Source organism: Nelusetta ayraudi, unplaced genomic scaffold (assembly GCF_046127955.1).
Source record: "Nelusetta ayraudi isolate G7.1 ecotype Tasmania unplaced genomic scaffold, CSIRO-AGI_Nayr_v1 ptg000004l, whole genome shotgun sequence".
In the NCBI taxonomy this organism is placed as follows: Eukaryota; Metazoa; Chordata; class Actinopteri; order Tetraodontiformes; family Monacanthidae; genus Nelusetta; species Nelusetta ayraudi.
The window spans coordinates 14542227-14563757 of record NW_027466054.1 but is presented as its reverse complement, the minus strand read 5'-3'; the positions used below and the strand labels follow the sequence as shown (position 1 = coordinate 14563757).

At 44.3% G+C, this 21531-nt stretch overlaps 1 long non-coding RNA gene across 1 annotated transcript; it reads right to left on the bottom strand.

Annotated features, from left to right (window-relative positions):
• Positions 1-236: 236 nt before the first annotated feature.
• LOC142898287 (uncharacterized) lies at positions 237-7973 on the bottom strand. Its single transcript, XR_012928560.1, has 2 exons — positions 7886-7973; positions 237-1143 (listed from the first exon to the last, which is right to left on the bottom strand). It is a non-coding gene; the product is annotated as an uncharacterized LOC142898287 (long non-coding RNA).
• Between the last annotated feature and the right edge of the window lie 13558 nt (positions 7974-21531).

The window sequence follows — 21531 nt, the reverse complement described above, 5'->3', positions numbered from 1 at the left end:
CACGCACCTTTGTGCATGCCAATTCAGATATAATGCACGGATGTCCTCTACGTTTCATCATCAAAGCCTTATCAGGCGGCACGGGGTGTGGAGGGGTGAATATGAACCGGATAAAACAAATCGTTTGATGTGTGAAAGACAGACACTCCAGCTCCAAAGTACTTAAGCTTTCCCTCCCAACGGACTGACAAGGGATGAGCGGTAGGAGCCAAAGAACGGGCAGCCTCCTCTTCCCCCCCCCGCCCGTCACGAGGAGTTTCCAGAGAGTTGCGTCATTGTTTGTGCGAGGTCCCGGTGTCAGCGCCTGGAATGTCAATTAAATAAATAAAGTCAATATTGACAGACGTTTCAGAGAGCGCGAGACAGTGAGTCACCGGGAAATGTAGCGAGCATGTGTAGAGTTATTCGAGCTTCCGTGTGTGTGTGTGTGTGTGTGTGTGTGTGTTTGTGTGTTTTCGAAAAGAACTACCAAAAAAAAAAAAAACAGCAAATTGTTCCATGTGTTCCCTTCTTGCTGCTGCTATGATTTAACAAAATGTGTCTTATTATTTTCAAGATCCATCCGTTTCAACTTTCTTTTTCCTTTTGTGCACACTCAGCCTCATTGTCATCATCATCATCATCATCATCATCTGCGAAAATCGCCCTCTTGTTGAAATATGGATTTCCACAGCTATTCCTCACTATCTTGCGAAGTGAAACAGATGGCAGATTTGGGTTTCTTTGTAGATATTAAAATATTCACTGAGCCACCGTTAATTCTTTGATTGTCTGGTTTGACAAAGGCCCCTTTTTTAACTCTGGCTAATTTCCCTTCAAAAGGATTGGGAGACTTTCAATTCGTTATCAGCATAGATATGGCTCTCTTAAGAGGTCTTTCAAGATAAAAGGCACCCTGTGCTCTTGTGTCAAATGCCCACCACACCTGACCCTTTTAATGTGCCGAAAGCCTTTTTTTTAATATGACAATTTCCTCATTGCCCGCAAGGTTTTGAAGACATTCAAATGTAAAAAAAAAAAAAAAAAGAGAAAATTAAAAAAAAAAAAGAAGCCCCAGCCGCATCCACTCGATGGTCCCTGAATCTGATGTCATTAATTTTGTGTCGTCTAATGAGTCGGAGCTCAGAACTCCGGGTTCCCCATCTGTTGGAGTCACAAAGAAATTTCATTACGGGTGGTCAGTGAATTTCACAAGCAAAAAAAATTATCATATGCGCAAAACACTTGCTAATGATGACCACAGGACCGGAAAGATGAAGTGATGAGATGAGCTTTGTTGGGGGTTATGAGCCTGGCGACCAGATGCCAAGCCACCTGCTACTGGACTTCAATGAGGGGACAAGACAGAGCAGCAAGGCTTTGGCAAACTGGAAGGGAGATTCAATCTGTCTGATCTCGTTTAGGTAAGATCAACAATGAGGAGGAACTGTGTCTATGTTCCTATAATTCAACCTTAAGTCCAATGTTTCCTTTTTCTGAATGTCTGCACCCCTATTAAGTCCAGGAAGTCAAAAATAATGGCAGGAAACCAGATGAAGATTGAAGGAGGGATGTTGGAATTATTAAAATCAGGAAGATGAGTACTTCTTTAACATGTGGCTATTTAAACCAAACAAGTTCAAGACGAGTCTAAGAGAAGAGGAACAAAGGCAAAAAAAACAAACACAAACAAAGCAAAGCTCATTTTCAATAAAAGGTGTATAACATTGTCAGTGAAAATGTGGTTAATTTCTTATTTTTTGCAAAATACATTTGACCTTGCATATTGAAAGGCCCAGTGTGTAGCATTTCAAGGGCTCTGTTGGCATGGAATGAAATGAAAAAAACAAAAAAAACTATTCACTATTCACATGTTTTTAGTTCCACAATAAAGAAATTTTTTTTTTTTTTTTCGCGAGTAGGAAGCATTTCCATAGTGAGCGGTTCAACAGTGCAGAATTTACTATGCAGGTCAACAGTTGGGTCAGGTCAAATGTCAAAAGGTCAACAGATCATATGGAGGCGGCCATATTGCAACTGGACGTGGCAACAACAGTTTGCAAGATGAATCTGAGATGCTGCTGCACAAGTCAGTACATCAGAAAACAAGGTTTAACATGACCGCTCCCCTCACAACTGCCTTTCTGGTTTGGCACGTTCACGAGAATGGCAAAAATGGAGGGTGATTTTTATCAGTCAACAGTTCCATGAAGTCTTGAGATTCATATTGCTTCCAAGTGCTTTTAAGCCCTTTAGTGGGAATGTGAGTTAAGTCTCAAGGATGAATCTGCATTGATTCAGCGGTTGATTCTTTGAAAAGGTCACATCCGCGGAGGCATAAACAAAGACTGCATCTCTATCGAATATGTTTCATTAGCTGCCTAAAATAGAATAAGGTCCACAGCACTCAAGACAACAACAACAACATGCATTTTCTCCAACTAAGTGCCTCACTTGAAGAGCAAGTACCAGTTTTAATGGAAAAGACCTTTGGTCTGCCTTTTTACCTAAATCTGTTTTTGAGCCTGTGTGTGACTGCATAGACTGACGTTGTCTCCCATATGCTGTTGGCCCAGGTCGACTCATTTATCCTATTCAGGAAGCAAGAGATTGATCGTGCCAGCGCCATTGCTGTAATTATACTGTCATCACTTAATCAACCTTATTGGATTCCTCAAGCGGTCGCAGTTCCTGAGGCTTGGGCCTGGAGAAAGATTGACTTTTCAGACAGGCAGAGAATGAGAGCGATAGCGAGAAAGAGAAGGATGGCAGAGGGGAAAGAAAGGGAGAGACCAAATTAAGCATGGAGTCATTTGAGAGGCGACCCGATGGTCTAATAAGGCGAAGGAGATGAGATAGAAAAAGTGCATGCATTCCGTACTTTAAGTCGCGGAATGAAAAGTTGAGGAAAAATGCTCTGTTAAAAGTCGAAATACTGATTCTACTTTCTGCTTGGCGAAAGCTGAAAAAGTATATTGGAAGATATATTGCCTCAGGAAGTTGTGACATCTCTGTTTCTGTACAAAGCTATACTCATTACAATAGTAATTTGTTCCAAACAAATTAACTAAACTACCAACTTGTAACCAGTGTTGCCAACCCTTCAGGAAGGAAAGTTGCTAAAAGTCGCTAGAAGTCGCCAAATGACGCCATTGCCTAGTTTGAATAATTGGCATTTTGCACTTGACCGCAATGGACGCTGTAAAAATGGAATAACGTCATGGGAGAAACCACCCTAAATATGTTATAGAACTACACATTTACTGCAAACTACCATTTTTATGTACATAGTCTTGTTTTATAAGATTAACATTTTCTGGAATTGTGTTTCAATGCGCAGTATCGTTGGCTGGAAAATTAGTGAAGAGGTTTGGCTAGCCAGAGCCTCGCAGCTGCTTTTATGAGTGTCACATATCTTTAGCTTTTTGTTTTAACCACCTGATTTAAGAGGATTGTCGTTGGACTATAAGTTCCTCTTGGAATTAAGGGTGAGTAAGTGACTGAGGGTGTGTGAGTCAAATGCAGTGATATATTTTAGTGTGACAATGAATAAACCTTTACATTTACATCCCACTCTGTAAGGAAGGGCGGGATCAGCCTGCGCAATTCATTTGCTGACCGGACACAAAGTGGTGAGGGTCTCTGCTCCTCTTGCACATTATAGTGGATGACATCCACCAAAGTTTTTGTAGTTTTGATGATTCTTTGTTTATTCTTCACTGGTGTTAATGTTCCTTTGACCTCCTGCAAGTCCAATTGTCAACATTGGCAATGCACGGGTTGCTCTGGTTGCTAATCAAGCAAAAAGGATTCAAGTGAAACACATCGAAATATCCTAAAATTTCATAGATAACATTTCCAAATATTTTCTTTAAACATTCCAAATAATTACTTGGCTTGCTCTCCTTGAAGTGAAGCCGTGTCCCTCGCATTGCATTCAAGTGTGTCTGGCTGAGTGTCCTTCACTGCAACATTAGATTAACACATTCCATGTGTTATTATGCGACATCACATTTGGCTGAGCTTGACGCCATTTGCAATAAATGCAAAGTGAAGCTATCATTGGTCTGGTTTGGCCTGACTTTAGCAGAGAGGTGCCTCCACTTCTGCACTCCCCACAGAATAGCCAACACTGTTCGTAGTGGAACTGCTAAAGGCTTTTAAAATAATGCCAAATGTTTTAATATGGATGGGGGGAGACACAAGAGGTACAGACAAAGATGTTAGGGCATCAGGTAGGAGGACGCTGGCGCAGACTTCTGAGAAATTGTTTCCTCAAGTCGGCGACGGCGCCACCAGCGAGGAGGTAACAAATGGTTGGGGTGTCAGCGGCAAGAGAGGTTTAATAATTCATTTGTCTATGGGGTGGCAGAGAGGGCTGCTTTGAAGAACTCACAGATGGTCATCAGATTGAAAGAGGTACACACCAGCCAACACACACCTACACCCAGGCCCTCGCACACACACAACGATGGAAAAAAAAAAGAAAGAAGAAGAAGAAGAAGAAAAAAACGGGGGTCTGTTCTGGAGACGGGCACATCACCTAGGTGCACACCATATGCCGCGGTGGCTGACAACCTGCTCTCCTGGCCCATGCTGAGAAAATGTGCACAAAAACACGTACGCCCTGCGCGCTGAGAGAAATCTATCCCGTTTCATAACCGCTTCACTCCCACCCCCCCAACGCAAGGGTCCTTTCTTGCATGCTGATGCGCAATTGTGTGGCAGGGGAAGATAAGCACTTTGCGGGCCAACAGGAACGCCTGGCAGCGTGACTCCACCTGCGCACCGGCGAACAAGCGAATCCGTCGTCGTATTTAAACACAAAAGAGGCCCAGGTATATTTTTTCGAGGGCGGGGGGGATTCGAGAGTCCTGTCAATCTGTCATTGTGCGAAATTACCCGCCAAAACGACACCATAACCTCCTGTGCCATTTCACGTCTGACTAAACCCAATACAAACGCTGAATAACCCTCTTATTCTAATGGCTGAGTGACGCCTACTGTAACATGCAGAAAGAGGGGAGAAAGAGAAACGCTTTGCTTCCTGCTGTCTCGTTAGAACACATACTTGCTAACCGAGCTATTCAAACAGCAGCCCACCTCTCCTTTCAATTACTGCGGTGACTTTAATGGTTATGAGTTCTCCTCTTTTGTGCCTGGCACACCTTATTCCTCTCCCCCCCGTGCGGCTTGTAGGTGATTACTTCGAGGCAGTAAAGACCTCATCTTGTCAGTTTCGCAGACATCCCACAGATGAGCTGTCATTTTTAAAAAAGTCTGCGTTTTTGTAAAGGTTTGTGCGAGAGGACAAATTGTGAAAAAAAAGGAAAAAGTTTTCCATGTGAAATAAGGCAGGGATTGGGTTGAATGTGGATGAGATGGCAGGGCTTGGTTGTCATGAGAGTTGCCAGTAAAACCTGATCCCGACAGATGGGCCGTACACAGATGGATCAGACCAGACTAGTCCAGACGACAAATACCTTCACCCTGTCAATTCCAACAACTCGGGAGAGGGCACTGAGGAGGCAGTGGGAGTGCAATGGACAGAGGGGGAGGAAACTGGAATGAATAAAAAACAAACATAGTTAATTATAATTGGAATATCATTGGAAAGAAATACCCAGATTTGGCCAAAGCAGTGTATCTGGATCATTGAGATTGATAAACAATTAAACAATTAAATATGACTTCACCAAGAAGCACTTTTTACACTTCTAGTTTTTGATTTCTTTACCTTGCTTTTTTGGTAGCGTGAAGTTTACATGTTCCAAAGGTGTTAATGTGAGCGTAGACGTGTCCCAACGAGGAACCCTACTGCACCTTAAGTGTGCTGGGATAGCCAGATTGATAGACTGCGTCTGTATGTAGGTTTTGCTGTTAGATACTTATTTAGGCTCACAGACTTTAGAAACCTAGAATCAGCATCCCACAATCATATCATTGCCGGACATCCCAGAATTACCTTTCCTTTTGTGATTTTCAGTTTATCTCTTTCAGATACACATTCCCTCAAACACCTGCATGTACTGGGGAACCTGCACCTGAACACGTTCTGGCCAGTTGTCTTTAATTGCTTTTTTCTTTCTTTCTTTCTTCTTGCCGGGGCGTGACGTGAATTGTCATTAAAATCATCAGCACGGATCGTTACGCAACGTGGCGCGCGTCGACGTAATCTCCATGGCGACGAAGCCAAATCACAGGTGCAAAGGGCAGGTGGGAGGAGTACAGAGAGCGGCAGTGAGAAGAGAGAGGCGTCAGAGTCGTACAATCAGTAGTGACAAGTAATCGCACGGGAGTTTCAGAGGGGGCAGACATCGCGGCTCGGCAGAGACATGGCAGGCGATGACTGGGCTTGAAGTACGCAAGATTGGGGGCCTGATGAGCCTTAATGGAGTATAATGTTGAGGAGGGGGGGTGGGGATTGGATTGGGGGATGAGCTCGAATGCAGGGCCGAGAGCGCGGCTAAGAAAAACAGAGGAGATGTGTTAGAGGGAGCGCCGACAGGGCCGGGCGAGTGTAAAGATTGATTGGCGATTGCACTCAAATTTTGGCGGCTCCGAGTGTGGAAGAAATAAAGAGCTGGAGAACGGCAGAGAGAGAGAGAGAGGGCGAGTTGTAAAGAAGAGGTAATATAAACCCCCAGATGCCAGATATTATTCCTACAGGGAGGCGAGATGACAGGAGTCTAATGAGTTCCCTCATAGCCGAGGAGCGGTTTCCACCTTATGAATCACACAAACACACACGCAAACACACACACACACACACACACATGAACATTCACATTGCCGTAATGAATTACTGGCCTCTCAGCCTAAAACCTTGGCCCCTGCACCTGATGGTATGATACAAGTATCCATCACGTTGCGCCATCGAATCGATCTGTCCATGAGCTGCTTGATACAAACACACACGGAATCGAACGCGGCGCCACAAATTCTGTTAGTCGCTACCCTTGGAATTTGGGAGGACATCCTCCAGAGGATTGTTCGGATGCAACGGACGTCAATATATTGACGACAATAAGCAAAAGCATGACGTGGCGGATGGGCTTTTGAATGCTTTCAGGATGTTGTGCTTTCTTTGATCGGGTGAAATGCCAGTTTTATTCCTCGCAAGGGAAAAAATAACTACAAATGATGTCCTTGCCAAGTCGGGTTAAATGCCAGTTTTAGCCCTCGCACATAAAGACGGCCTTGCCTCTTCAAGTGGGTTTACATGAAGCAGAACATTGCAGTTTCGATCTGGTTGGTGGGAGAAGCAAAATAGAAACTCTCCAAACAGAGTAAACTGTCCACAAACCAAATTAAGTTCATCATCTTCATCTTCCATACCAGCTTATTTCCAAGCTCAGGGTCACGGGGGTCTGCTGGAGCCTCTCCCAGCTGTCTTAGGGCGAAGGCAGGGTGACACCCTGGACAAGTCGCCAGTTCATCGCAGGGCCACATAGAAACAAACAACCATTCACACTCACATGCACACCTACGGACAATTTAGAATGTTCAATTGACCTCACATGCATGTTTTTTGGACTGTGTGAGGAAGCCGGAGAACCCACGCATGCAAACGCCACACAGAACGGTCCCAGGCCCGGAATCGAACCCACAACCTTCTTGCTGTGAGGCGGCAGCGCTAACCACTTGCACTACTGTGTCGCCCCAAATGAAGTTCCAGTCTGTATTTCAAGCATTTCCACAAATCGTTCACAAGAGGGCCTAAAAAACAAAAAAAGGTACCATTAATAAAACAGTTCAAACAAGAGACTTTACAATAAGTTGTCTATACGAAATAATAGTCATTTGCATCATAGAGGGAATGTGAAATCTGTCTTTGACTTCAACTGACGCCATCGTTGCCCCAATTGAGTCGTACAGAGATAGGAACACCAACCTGATGGTTTACCTCCATTCTAGGTTGGACATTCCAAGACCTGAAGCCTTCTTCATTCACCTGTCTGCTATGCAGCTTCATCCACACCTTTGTGGGTCTTGTGAAGAGCAGGGAAGAAGAGAAGAGGACTTTCAAAATGTACACTGTGAGCTCTGAATTTTTTTTGCAGTATGAATGTTTTTCACCCCTTGTCACCATCAAAAAAGGACCCTTGTCCTGTGCTGCCCATCTCCCATTTGGCACTTTTCCAAGCTGCAAGCTGGTTAAATGATTAAAATGAATAAATAAATATTTGCATGTACTGCACAGAAAGATGATATACATTTCCATCTTGTCAACAATCAAGTAATCATTTATCATTTTACATGTCAGACTACACGTGGTGCTTATATAGACCAGAGTGCATTAAATCACTTTGCATGTATAAAAGTGGAGCAGGACTATTAAATCTGAATAATTTAGATCAGAAAAAAAGGCATTTAACTGCAGCTCCTGTCACTCATTGTTTCCGCCAAACCACCTCATTGCACCGAGTTCATCTGAAAGCATATCAAACTGAAAATAAAAAAAATACTTTAAGGCAATGACATCCCATATGTAGACATTAAACCTAATTATTTTCAATAAAAGTGGATGTTTTCCTATATATTTTCTTGATTCTGAGCTTCTGACCTAACCTTTTCACTGCCAATCCTGAATGCCTTTAGGTACAATTGAAAAGACATGGGATAAGACCTTTACTTGTGTATGAATGTCTAGCAGGCGTCATTCACAAATTAGTGACTGATTAACTTGACATTCAACAACTATGACACCTTTAAAGTCTGTACTAATCTGTGTGACATTACAGTATATGGCATCTGGTTTATTAGATAAGATTAAAGTAATGTTCTCTATGAGGGCCATTTGTGGCTTTTAAGGAGAAGGACCGAAAAAAAAAACAGCCTCAAGAAAATATTTTTTGCCAGTTGTGGACATTGAATCCTTAATAATAGAAAAAAAAGAATGAGGGTTCCAGGTTTTAATGTCTCGTTGCACTCATAAACTGCTGTGGGTGCTTTGCAACAAACATGTACTCCACGAGTCTCACTGAAGTGCGTTCAGTCATATGACTAAATGAAAATGGATGGTTCCACTTTAGATGTTGAACTCTGTGTTCATTTGCATGAGTGTCTGCGTTTCAAGAGACGGCAAAAGAACATTTTGTGTCCACAGCGTCGTACTGAATTTGTGTGAGACTATGTACAAAACAATTTTTAAAAAGAGATATCCGATGAATTTGAGATACCGTCAGACGTTCCTCATTATCAATAGGTTTGACACCACATTTGACACCCTTTAGTCCGAACAGTGTCTCCATTTCTGCAGCCCGTATTTGAAAAGACACACTTACCGACAAATCGCGACAGGGTGTCGACCTCGAAGCCAAATGTATGTGCATGTTTCTAAAAGGGTGACATCATTAAAATACTGCAAGAGTCTCGCAGTCTACTTAATGTCATGGAGATTGGTAAAGGCTTTGCAGGTAATCAATGGCGAGCTCAAATGTCAAGTTAATCAGTCACTGCACTCATGAATGAAGTCAGCAAGGTCTCCATAATCGAGTTGAAGGTGCTCCATATGACATCTTACACCTTTGCAACAGCAGGAAGTATTGAACTCTCATTCAACAATCAAAAAGAAAATAGTAGCTTTCGTACCTGTGTTGTGTTGTGTTGTGTTATGTGGTGTGATGTTGATAGGAAGAAATTATCCTTTTGTTGTAACGTGAAATGCTGGTGTGCTTTGCAGTAACAACAACACAAAAAACCTTCTTTCACCCATAACGTGGTTGTTTTTTTGTTTGTTTGTTTTTTATTAAATAATTAAATAATAAAAAAAAAACAACACAGAAAGTTATATTCCTGGGAAAATGACAATGAAAGGTGCCGCTTCATATGCACACCGTTGAGCGCTGTGTTCTTTGAGTATTTAAAATGCTACGAAAGAACAGTTTGTCTCATTTCTTGCTGACTTTCTGTGGAACTTTGTGCATCTTTAAAACTTTCTGTTTCAATGTTTTTCACACCCTGTTAGTTGATGGAGACGCTCTCACGGAACACATTCTTGGGAACATTGCAAGTGTGGAAGTTCTTGTATATGTGGTATAACATTGTAACACCACATATACAAGAACTCCCACATGACAATGGTATTTTTCCAATCAACATGGTGGGGACCTTAGTTAAAGACAGGACATTTTGACTGCTCTGACTTAATTACTCCCTCACACTTTATTAACTTTAGGTTGAAAGCTTCATTGACTGTAGTAACATGGCAACAGATGAGGTTCGGGTTATGGTGATGGTTTTACGGTGGTTGCAGTGAGTCTTCAGAGAGAGGGTTCTTACAAAAGGAATGGAAAATGACTGGGCTTTATTAGAAGAGCTGTCAAAGAAAAAGTGTGTGTGTGTGCGTGTGGTAAATTGCCATTACAAGGACTACTAAACATTTTCTGACCAACATTGTCGGGACTTTTCTTCAAACCAAGATTCATTTTGACCAGACTTCAAAACTTTTAGAGACTGAAGTTAAGAGGCAAGATGCGAATATGGTACCAAAATGCTGCACAAAAGAATGAAGAATTACTAGAAGTCAATAGAAGTCCTTCTAGTGAAAGAAAGAGAAATGTGTGTGTGTGTGTGTGTGTGTGTGTGTGTGTGTGTGTATGTTTGTCTGTAATAAAGCATTGAGAGGCCAAAAACACATTTCTGACCAGCAGAAGGCTGATATTGCTTTTGAGTAAGGGCATTGTATCTGATTCCCACAGTTTACTCGTTAAATAATATTCAGAATACTTCAAGCTTGTACGAATGTGTAAACTGACACTGGGTAGGAGGACAAGGGACGGGAAATGATTGAGAGTCAAGACCTGAGAATGACAGAAAAATAAACTTGAACCACTGTGTGTGTGTATGTCACCGCCACAATTCCTGCTGCCCACAGCTCTGTGACTCAGTGTTGAGTCCTTGAACCTACACACACACAGGTGCGCACGCACACACAAACCAGCAGACATGTTTCCTGCACAAGTGAACAGTAGCACCAGGTGAAGCACCACCTCGACAACGTAAAGCTGTACTTCAGCGTCAAAGACTCTCGAATCATCCTTCATTATCATTACTCAACCACTCGGCTGCTGTTGAAAGAAAACAAGAAAGAAAAAAAAAATGCGTGCGCAGCGGATTCCGTATAATCAAAGGCGGCATTTCGTTATTCATTAAAGTCTCGAGCGAAAAATAGCGTCTGAACACCATGGCGGTGCGAAAAATGCGGTAAATACTCTGGCTGCGGCTGCTTCAGCCTTCCAGCAGTTCATTTACGCCGCGCCGCTCCGCCTCCCTGTCACCGCTTCAGATTGACTGTAGCCAACTCATAAAATAAAGAGAGATGCTCCCTCTGCGATGCTAGTGCTAAATCAATGTGGGCCCCGGCGTGGCACTGACAACCACAGCCTCCTCTCTCTTTACTATGACACCAGGAATATTAAATTATGTCACCGCAGGGGCAGCCAGCGCAGAGAGGGGAAGGGAGGAGGAGGGGGAGAGAGGGAGGAGGACCGTAGATAAGTGGAGCTTGAATTTCCAGCTGGGCCTGTATTTAAAATGAGACAGTTTTTTTTTTTTGGCTGCGGCGGCGTGCGGCGGTTCGAGCACAGCCAAAGAAGGAGAAGAAGGGGCGCAAAGAGGATGAACAGCGAGGTGTAGCCGGAGGGAAAAGATCAAGAGAAAATGGTGCTTATGGGATCAGGTGAAATGGTCAGAGTGCGTGAAAGAAAGAGGGAGATTAATGGATGGGCAGAGCGTGGCGAGGAGTGATTAGCATAAAGAAAAAGAGGAGCAAAGGGATAGGGGGAAAAAGAAGCTTCAAATGGGAAGAGAGAGTAGACCGAGAGGGGGTTAAAAAAAAAAAAATGAAATAAGTGTCCTGAAGAAAATGTATGGCAGCAGTGGGGGCTGGAAAGGAGGGAGCCGTCAGGTCCCGCAGGACGACAGACAGGCAGAATTTGGCAGGAGATCACACGAGCGGGCTTATGTTTGAAACACCTGATATCCACCTGGGTGGCCTGCGTTATACCTGGCGGAGTGAGTGACTCACACTTTAATTCAAATGTTAATGACACAGGTGGCACAGGTTTGAAGGGATGTTTCACCCACGTTTTAAATTTCCCTACATTGACTGCATATAGAATATTACTGCTTATAGACGACTGGTACCTCTACTGCGGCAGTGGGATGGATATTTTGGCCATGAACATGGATTGGATGGCAACACACATCAGAGTTTCAGGCTGCGCTAGTCTTTATATGTATTGTCAGTGGGTGAAACTGTTTTCCTCTGCTTAGCTCCAGAATGGTCATATGTTTAGACGGGTCATCATTTGATGTGCATACATTGGTGTGTGCTCATATGTTTGGTCCTGTTGTTTGTGTCTGGGTTCAGTCTGTTGATGGAAATATGAATTTCAATATTAAGTCATCAAACCCTTGTTTTTGTTTTTTCAAGGAATTAAAAGTTAATCATACACTGCAATAGTAATGCTAATTGTTGAAGGTACCTAATAAAATACAACAAAATTGATATGGAAATATCAAATATCTTAATATCCCTAGTTGTGACCACGGTGCTTGCAGACGCGCAGACTAACTAACTAAATGAATAAATAAGTAAATGAATACAGACTCATGGTGAACAACAATGGGTCACAGCAAGGCCATAGCAATATGACACAAACATAAGTGATTGATTTAGTGAACACCCTTTGGAAACCATGTGTGGCTGATTTGCAAAGCATTTTTTTATTTCTTTATAACAAATCAATCATCTGCAGTACTCAGACTGGCAAACACCCTCAACAGGCACCTGCCACTCACTGACTAACTCGCCACAGAGTTTACAGACCACCGGCAGCATTTTACTGCCAATTAGCAGGGCCGTCGATGGTCCATGTGCTCATTAAAACAGCACTAAGTGTTGACACACTGTAACAAGGTCAGGGCAACCAGCCTCACCTTGAACCAGGTGTTGTTTTTGGCCCCGTCTGAGAGCCCGTGTGAGTGTCTGCCGGGGAGCGTGCGGATAAGTGTGTAAAGATTTTGTGTTGCGAGCAGTGCAGTCCAAGCACCTTGTATAAACACTGTAACTAGCAAAGTGTTGCATTTTCGGAAAGTCAAAACTCAAAAAACAAAAGGAACATATTTATCAATAGATGTGGCAGTTTATTAGGAAGAAGTCTCTGTAAGTTGTCAGTGCTGATAAATCCCACCTGTCGATTCACACACAAGGCTATCGGTGTTAAAAAAATAAATAAAAATAAAATAAAAAAATAACTGATAAATCAACCAGTTTCCTTTGTGCTTGATTTTTTTTTCTCCATTTGGTGACAGAACATACAATCACCTGCAATAGGAACAGTGGCACTTCAGCATTTTAAGTAACGACGTGCAATAAAATGAAACTCTCCTGGTTTCAAGGATGAGGTTTCATTCATCAACTCTTCATCTAACCACAGGTAAGCTTAGCTGAGTGCCCACTGCGTGTGTAAGCTCTTGCAGACAGGAAGGCCACTTAATAATGTCCCATTAGATTTCTGCATGATAAAAGAATAATAAGAAATGTATGCGGTGAAAAGTGCAATGTCTCTGTGTAAGAGTGCATTTTTTTAAGTCAAGGGGAGAAAAAAAATGTTTTCTGCAGTTAAAATAAAGCACACAACCAAATAATATTAAGCAGTGAATGGAAGGGAACCCTTTTATTATGTTGAAAAAGTGATTAATCTGTCCTTTGTAAGGATAAGAGAATTCTGTGCCACTCTTTTGACGCAAAGGTTCTCAACAGTGTGTTCCTTGACAATTTTGGTTGTGAATGGGATGAATGTAGCATGAACTCAGATGCCCTTAAACAGGTTTTATTGTTACTGCTAAGGTTTAAATTTTATAAAACCTTTATAGAAACTTGATCTGAACCAGGAGTAAAATATATAAACTCCGACGTCTTCATTAAAACAAACTCCTTTCTCTTTCAGTTCTCTTGCTCTTACTTTTTGTTTTTAATTATTGTAGCAATTATAGTATAGTTGAGGTGTGACAATCTAATGCACAACCTAAAAGTACAAAACTCCATAACATTTCCCCCAAGATGCTTCATGTAATATGTGCCCATTTCATACAACTTAATTTAAAACAATTAGGAGATGAGAAGAAAAAAATAATGTTTGAAGAGATTTTTATAGCAAAACATTTTGTACCGGGTTCCCTGAGCTCGCCCAGTTGCAAGACATAGCACTGGATCAGGCTGCATTGACATGTGTTGACCTTGTCGTTTTCCGTTCACTTTCAATTGTGATTACTCATCTGCAACTAGACGCAGCCGGCAGCGTAAGGAGGCCTCGGAGACGCTGGGAAATACGGCGCGCAGTAAAATGCCTCCTTACTGAACATAAACATTGATGCTCACTGGGATGAGCGGCTCTGAAACAATGGCCTCATAAGAAAGTTGATGTTCTGTGCACTCTTTATGTGTGTGTATGTGTGTGCGCGTGTACTTGAAACACTCCACTGGGTGTCTGTCAGGAAATGAAGTGATGATATCTAAGATTTGAGGTGTTCAACAAAATGCCAAATCAGTGACATAGCAGAGGGTAAGTTACTGTTCCCATATAGTCACGTTACTTTGGATACGTTACAGTCTGTGGATGTTTATTCAAACACAAATCGCTTTCCTCTTAATTCTGTGCACATACTCTCCTCTGACTTGATGATTCGGCCATCTGATAGGTGTATGTTTCAGATGCTACGCTGTTGGTTTAGCGTCTCCAACAGCAGAAGCTTGATTTTGTTTTTCTTTTTGTGAAAATACTGGCAAGGAATAACATTAACATACTTGGATGCTTTGCTGCATGCTACTGCCATCAGAAACAGTTGAGTCTCTAATGTTCGATGTTAGCATGCAAGCTAACGACTCTGCCGGCTCGTTGCATTGGGTAATCTTTGGGTCTTGGGTGTTTCATGATTTGATAATCTGAGCATGCTAGCTAATATTAGCACCCGGAAGCCAGCTAGCTAATATGCTCCTAGACAGCGGAAGCACATTTTTATCGGGTGCTGTGTTGTGATTTTTTTTTTTTATATATATATATATACCCCAAATTAGCATCAGTCTGTTTGAATCTTTGTGCATTGAATCTTTTGTTTGTCTATTTTTTATAATCTCATCCTTGCACAACCCCTTGTCTGTTTAGTACAATTTGCAATCCGTCTTTCCATCGCTGCCAATGGGACCAGAAGCGGCAGCCAAAGCTCACGTTAGTGGCTCTCAAATATTGGACATAAACAATTTCAAGCCCCGATGGCTGGCCTGGCATTATGTCACCAGAGATGGCGCCTCGCGATAGACACGCGTGATTGATACGGACGCTGTCTTCGCGCCTCGCCACAGAGGCTGTGCCATGTGACATCTGTGAGTGTGTGTGTGTGTGTGTGTGTGTTTGCATCCTGCCCATTTGCTATTGAAGAGGGGGTGGCGGGGGGGACGAAGGGGTTCCTGGAAGGTCCCAGGGGTCTGCCTCTCCAAGTAAGAAATGACAGAGGAGACAGCTGAATCTCTGCTCTGTCCCTTCCTCTCTCCATCCCACATCCCTCAAAGCCCGCTCCCCCGTACCTCACCCCTCCCTCCCTGCCTATTGACAGGCTACAGGACCTTGAATTCCAATGATCCGGAGCGCATCGGAACCTATTACCTGCACGGCGCTAATGTACGCCATGAATGTGAATCACCCCTGCCCGAGACGCGGGGCTGACCATTGGAATAAAAAATAAATAAAAAATACACACACACCAAAGAAGTGTTGAATGCTAAACACCTCTCTGCCCAGCAGCGCTCTCCCTCTGTCAGTCTCGGGGTAGGACGGTGAGATTCATACACAATGAGGCTCATATATTATCAGCTAAGCATGAATGTCAACCGTCCGGTGCACATGTGTATCCATCATTCGTGGACGCTCATGTGTCAAAAGATCAGGGGCCGGCGTGCAAGGGGCCACGTGCGCGTGAGTGATGTGTGTGCAGAGCGCTTGTCGTTTACGCGCACAATCAATTATACAAATAACATACAGAGTTTACACGTATATTAAAAAAAAAAAACGAAAGGTGGATCGCATGTAGCGCCCGGTAAACTCCTGGAACGTCACCCGGAGATCCTGGATCAAGATCGACCATAAATCCCATGTGTCATGTGCATCATTCCGCCGCCTTTTTCCATATACTCGCATTTGATTGGATACATTCTGGCCTATAAATTTTCTTTAAACGTCGGTGTGAAGTGAAAAAGCAAACACGGCGTCCTGTCAGTCACGATCTTCATCCGATGTTGATCCCCCGACATTCTGTTGGGCTCCTGCTTTAGACGCTGCGCTATTTGTTTACCGCCTCCCATGATGCACATCACCGTTAATGCCCACAGGCGGGGGAGCGATAGCATGTAATACACGCCTGGAGACTTTGATCAGCCGCCTGCGTAGCATTTCCTCCTCCCTGCAACACCTCTGCTATTTTCAACGTATACGATTTACAAATTCTTCTTGTTTTCTTGTGCCGCGAAGGAAAAAACACCAGCTGGATATTTTGACCTTGGATTCACCGGCAGAAAGACATAACCGCGCACCCTCTATTCACAACGTCAGAAAGGACCTAAAAAAAACGTTTTCTCTTTTTTTTCCCCTTCGAATAAGCTATTAATTAAAAAAAGGCTCTACTGAATGAAAGGAGGAAAAAAGGTGATACCTGAAAAGGCTTTCAGCGGCAAAAACGAAAAAATACATTCCGAGGGCAAAAAAATTCTGAGACATAGATGAGCTTTTGCACCCGAAAACCGATTTTGAAAGTTTATGTATGCATGGCGAGGCGCATGCATGGGGAATGGGATCAGGGCTGCAGAGTTTGGAATTTGAGTGAGCAGATACGGATCAGGGTTTTTGGCGTGATACATATTCATACGGGGGAAGGGATTGGGGTCGGCCCGTTCTTTGGATTGTTTTCCGTGCCCGTGTTGACACTTCTGTGTGCACAGACACACAAAGAACACACATCTTCCCATGTGAAATCATAGCGAGAGAACACAGAGGCTGATTTTTGGTAACCAAATATTCAGACCAGGGCTGGAACGGGGTGTCAAAAAACATTGTCTCCACCATTTTCTCATCATCATCATCTGCAGCATCGCCGCCAGCAGCGTCTGTCTGGCTCACAGGTTGAAGCATTTTTTTCTCACCCCCCCATGACCGCAACTCTCTTTATTGCAACTTTCATATATTTCTGGGAAATATTATACTCACCGGCTGTACCAACTTGATGTTTTTGTATTGAACTTAGACAGTAGACAGACCTCAGACCTAAGAAGGTGAGGATGCTAATAGTATTAGTAGCAGTATTACGTCAACAATTGTGTGATATTTAAGTGCACATATGCGGTTTTACCACTAGATGTTGTAGTTTTGCTACCAACTTCCTTCAGGTCCAATCAACAAACGGTGATAAAGCAACTACTAGCCAGATGATCCCCTTATGCAATTTTTCCACACTGTTTAATTTACCTTTAAATTGCAATTCATGCAAGCATTGAGCAGTCCATGCAGTGCAGTTCCGGAGTGGAAGGGGGATTACAGTTCTTAAGTCAGGAGGGATATCATCATGCACTAACAAAGGAGGAGTGGAATAACAACACATAGGGGGTGCTGTGACATCACTTTCAATCCTTTTCTAACATTAATTTCTGCCCGCAAACCTCATAGGCAATTTTTTTTTTTTTTTTTACATATATGTATAAAAAGTAGCGACACACTTCCCAAACGCTGCACCTTCTTAACCCAGCCATTAGATTTATGGAAGAAACTTCACAATTGCCTGTCTGTAGTTTCAACACTGGAGGTTTGACCACAAAATGCAATAAAGCCGATATTTTTGGCAGGCGCCCGTGAAGCTGCGTTCAAAACCATCAGCCCTTCCCGCTCCGCCCTGAATGAGCCCGGAGCCTTCCGTCACGGGCCGCTGTAAAACTGAACGCTGCTAAACCGGCAGCCCGGCTGTGAGGCGGCCGGCGATGCTCGCTGGTGTCTTGCCAACATATATCATCATCGCCTCGGATGGAGAACACCGTCAAGCATGCGACTGGCATGTATGCGCGTTGATGCCTCGCGCCGCACACTTAACTACAGGTGACCCGCCGCTGAGCGCCTGATAAGAGGCATCTGCTTCTGTTTACTGGATGGAGGAGCAGGGGGGGAGGAGGGATGCGCAGTTGGAGGGAGAGGAAGAAAATGAAACCACCCTATGGCAGTGTTTTTTGAGTAAAAAAAAAATACATACATATAGAAAAATAGCTTTTTCAAAGGATAGGGAATGAGTGAAATGAAAGGCGAGAGGAAAGGGAATTTGCGGGAGTGTGTTTGCGACAGAAAGTGGGAGCTTGGAGGGCGAATTAGGAGAGCAAATGAGTAGAGGGAGAGCGTTGAGGGGAGAGATGGGGAGCGGAGTGAGTGAGAGAGAGAGACTGAGGGAGGGCGGGAGGGGAGGAGCGGGGGGGGCGGGGGGGGCAGAGAGCCCAGATGAGGGAGTTGAGATGATGGGCTGGCAGTTCCCAACCACCAGGCTGTTTTTCAGGGCTGTCAAGCACATTGTGAGGCATTGTTTGAAATGCCCAGGCTGATGGCTGACATATTTCCCATGAATCCAGCATGCCAGGCCGCTGTCCACTACACCACACCGCGCCGCGCCGCACAGCACTACACACACACACACACACACACACACACACAAACACACACACACACTGGCCACGCGCTGGTGTGTGTGCCTGCTTGTCAGAGAAGGGTAATTGGCCGACCTTGGCCCATCAGGGTGGCTGGAGCAGGGAAGGGTGAGGCGAAACTGGGAGGCGGTGGGGCGAGGGGCTGAGGGGGGGCTGTAAATTTTTTTTCAGTTTTTTGTCTCCCGACCAGGTTGTTTGTGTGGTCAGTGGCACCCCCGGCCGCGCAGCTAACGACCGCCGCCGGAAGAAGCCGAGGCCTCCGCGCACGGCGAGCGGCCCCGCCCACACACGTACACATACACACACACACACACACACACACAAAGGCTGCGCTTCGGTTTAATCTCCCACGGCGCCGCTGATCACAGGCGCCTCGCAGGGGGAGACCCGCAGGTTGCTGCTGCTGACTGATGTGGACGGACGGGGCGTCAAGGGGAGAAGAAGAGAAAAAAAAAAAGTCTTCAGAAGTTCCCTTCCTTCCATGCTTCCTTCCTTCCTTCCTTCCTTCCTTCCTTTGCTTCGCCGTAGGACGTTTCCAGCGTCTTTTCCACGAACTCGCCCTCTTTCTTGCGCCTCTGTTTCACTTTATTTCTCTTTGTTGGCTCATGTTCTTTAATCCCAGCTCGTCTTCCGCTGTCCCTCTCATCACCCCCACCCCCTATTGTCTGTTTTTTTCTTCCCCACTCTTTCTCCCATTTTTTTTCTCCTGTGGATTCACTCACTGGCGCCTCCGCCCGCGTGTTTGTGCCAACGTCGGACTCTGATTGGCTCCGGCTCCCCGTTAATTGAATTGCTGCTGTTGTTGTTTTGTTACTTTCTCTCTGCATCCTTCCTTTTCCTTCGCACCACCTCCACCTCCAGCACACACACACAGCCACACACACATGCTCCACCCCACTTATTTCACTGGCAGCCATGAGGGGACAGGCTGTTGGCGACAGACCTGCAGAAATAACTGTGTTACTTCTTGAATCAATACAGCCAGGCTCCAAACAGCCTAGTCCTGACCTGCGTGTGTGTGTGTGTGTGTGTGTGTGTGTGTGTGTGTGTGTGTGTGTGCGCGTGTGTGAGTGTACATACATATGTGTGTGCGTGCGCGTGTGAGCGTACATACATATGTGTGTGCGTGTGTTACTGCCGAGGTGTGCGCTCAGCCCCATAGCCACAGGCACAAATGGCCTGATAAGCAAAGAAGTATCTGCCTCCGCCATCACCTGAGAAGGACAGGATGTAATAGTTGCACCAGCCTCGCACCGCTCTGCTCGTTCCGTTGCTTCCCTCTCTCTCTCTCGCTCTCTCTCTCTCCCTTTCTCTCTCTAATCTGAGTCGAAAGGGGGAAATAAAAAAAAAAGAAGGGCGGAACGGAAAGGTTTGGAATGTGAGAATCGGACGTGACCGTGAGCCGATCAGGGGCGACACAGTCTTGAGGGTTTTTTTGTTATGAAGGCGGTTTCCCGCATTTGATTGGCTCGGGTTGTTGTAAAACGTGTACACGTAAAGACGTGGGGAACAAAAAAAAAAAAAATGGCTTCTTCAAGGGTAATAAAAGCGTATATAAAATATAAAAAGTGCAACCAAAAAAATAGGCCAGTGGGTGGACTCATCACATCATACAACGTAGAAACAAACATGTTTCAATAAATAAAAGAATATAACTTTCACTGTGCCCTGTGATGAACCGGCGACTTGTCCAGGGTGTCACCCTGCCTTGGCTCTAAGACAGCTGGGATAGGCTCCAGCAGACCCCCGTGACCCTGAGCTTGGGAATAAGCGGGTATGGAAGATGAATGAATGACGGAACCTTCACCGTCTGGATGAAAATCACTTGCAGAGATGCTTGATCCACTCGACGCAGTCTCCTTCAACTGAAATATTGTAAACACTCTTCATGTATGAGATTCAGAATCACGCTTAGCTTAATCGCGATCAGCCGTTTTAGCATCCGTACACGTGGCTAACGCACGCTTACTCGTGCAAACTGAAACCTGTATATCTAACGTTTCACCCCACCTCGTGACGGCCGAACTGGCTTTACTGTAAATCCTCACAACTCTGCGAACACGTGGCACAATTCCGCACGCCCATGACCGAACCCTTTTTCTTGCTGGCGTGTAAAGAAAAACATGGAAGAAGAGCAAAAGAACATGACGAACTCACTGACTCGCACCCGGTGGGACGGTAGACTGCCGTCTGGTGGTAGCCGTCCACAACAATATAAGATATGAACTGAAAACCAAATAGGTATTCCACCCGGTTACACACGCAATAATAAAAAAAGACACCGGCCTCTCCCGCACCTGCAAAACTGGTGAGAAACGCCTGAGTCCGACAGGAGAATGTTGATCGAGGTGACAGCAGTGAAGGCAACCATCCATCAGCTCACTGTGCAGCTTTTAAGAAACTGCACTGTTTTCAGTTCAAAAGCAAACATAGCCGCCATCGTGCACCTGCACTTTGCATGAATCCTAGTTCAACCTAAAAGTGGAGCATTTTAGTTAGAAACCAGAGTTTCTGCGACAAGGTCTTTTTGTTTTTCTAGATTTGACAAACATTATTAAGTGCTCTGAGACTCACCAGATGAAAAGTGCTCTGTAAATGAAATCTATTCTTATTTGTCATCATCGTTATACCAAAATTTAAAGTGCCTCTCTGCAACACGTCTCTCTCTCACACACACACACACACACACACACACACAATGTCTCACACAAACACACTCCTTGTCCCACATGTGGCTTGTTGGCATCTGGTCGCCCTCGAGCAGACTGATGACAGCATGTTCATTCTGCACCTGCAGGGATGTTGGCGCTTGTGTA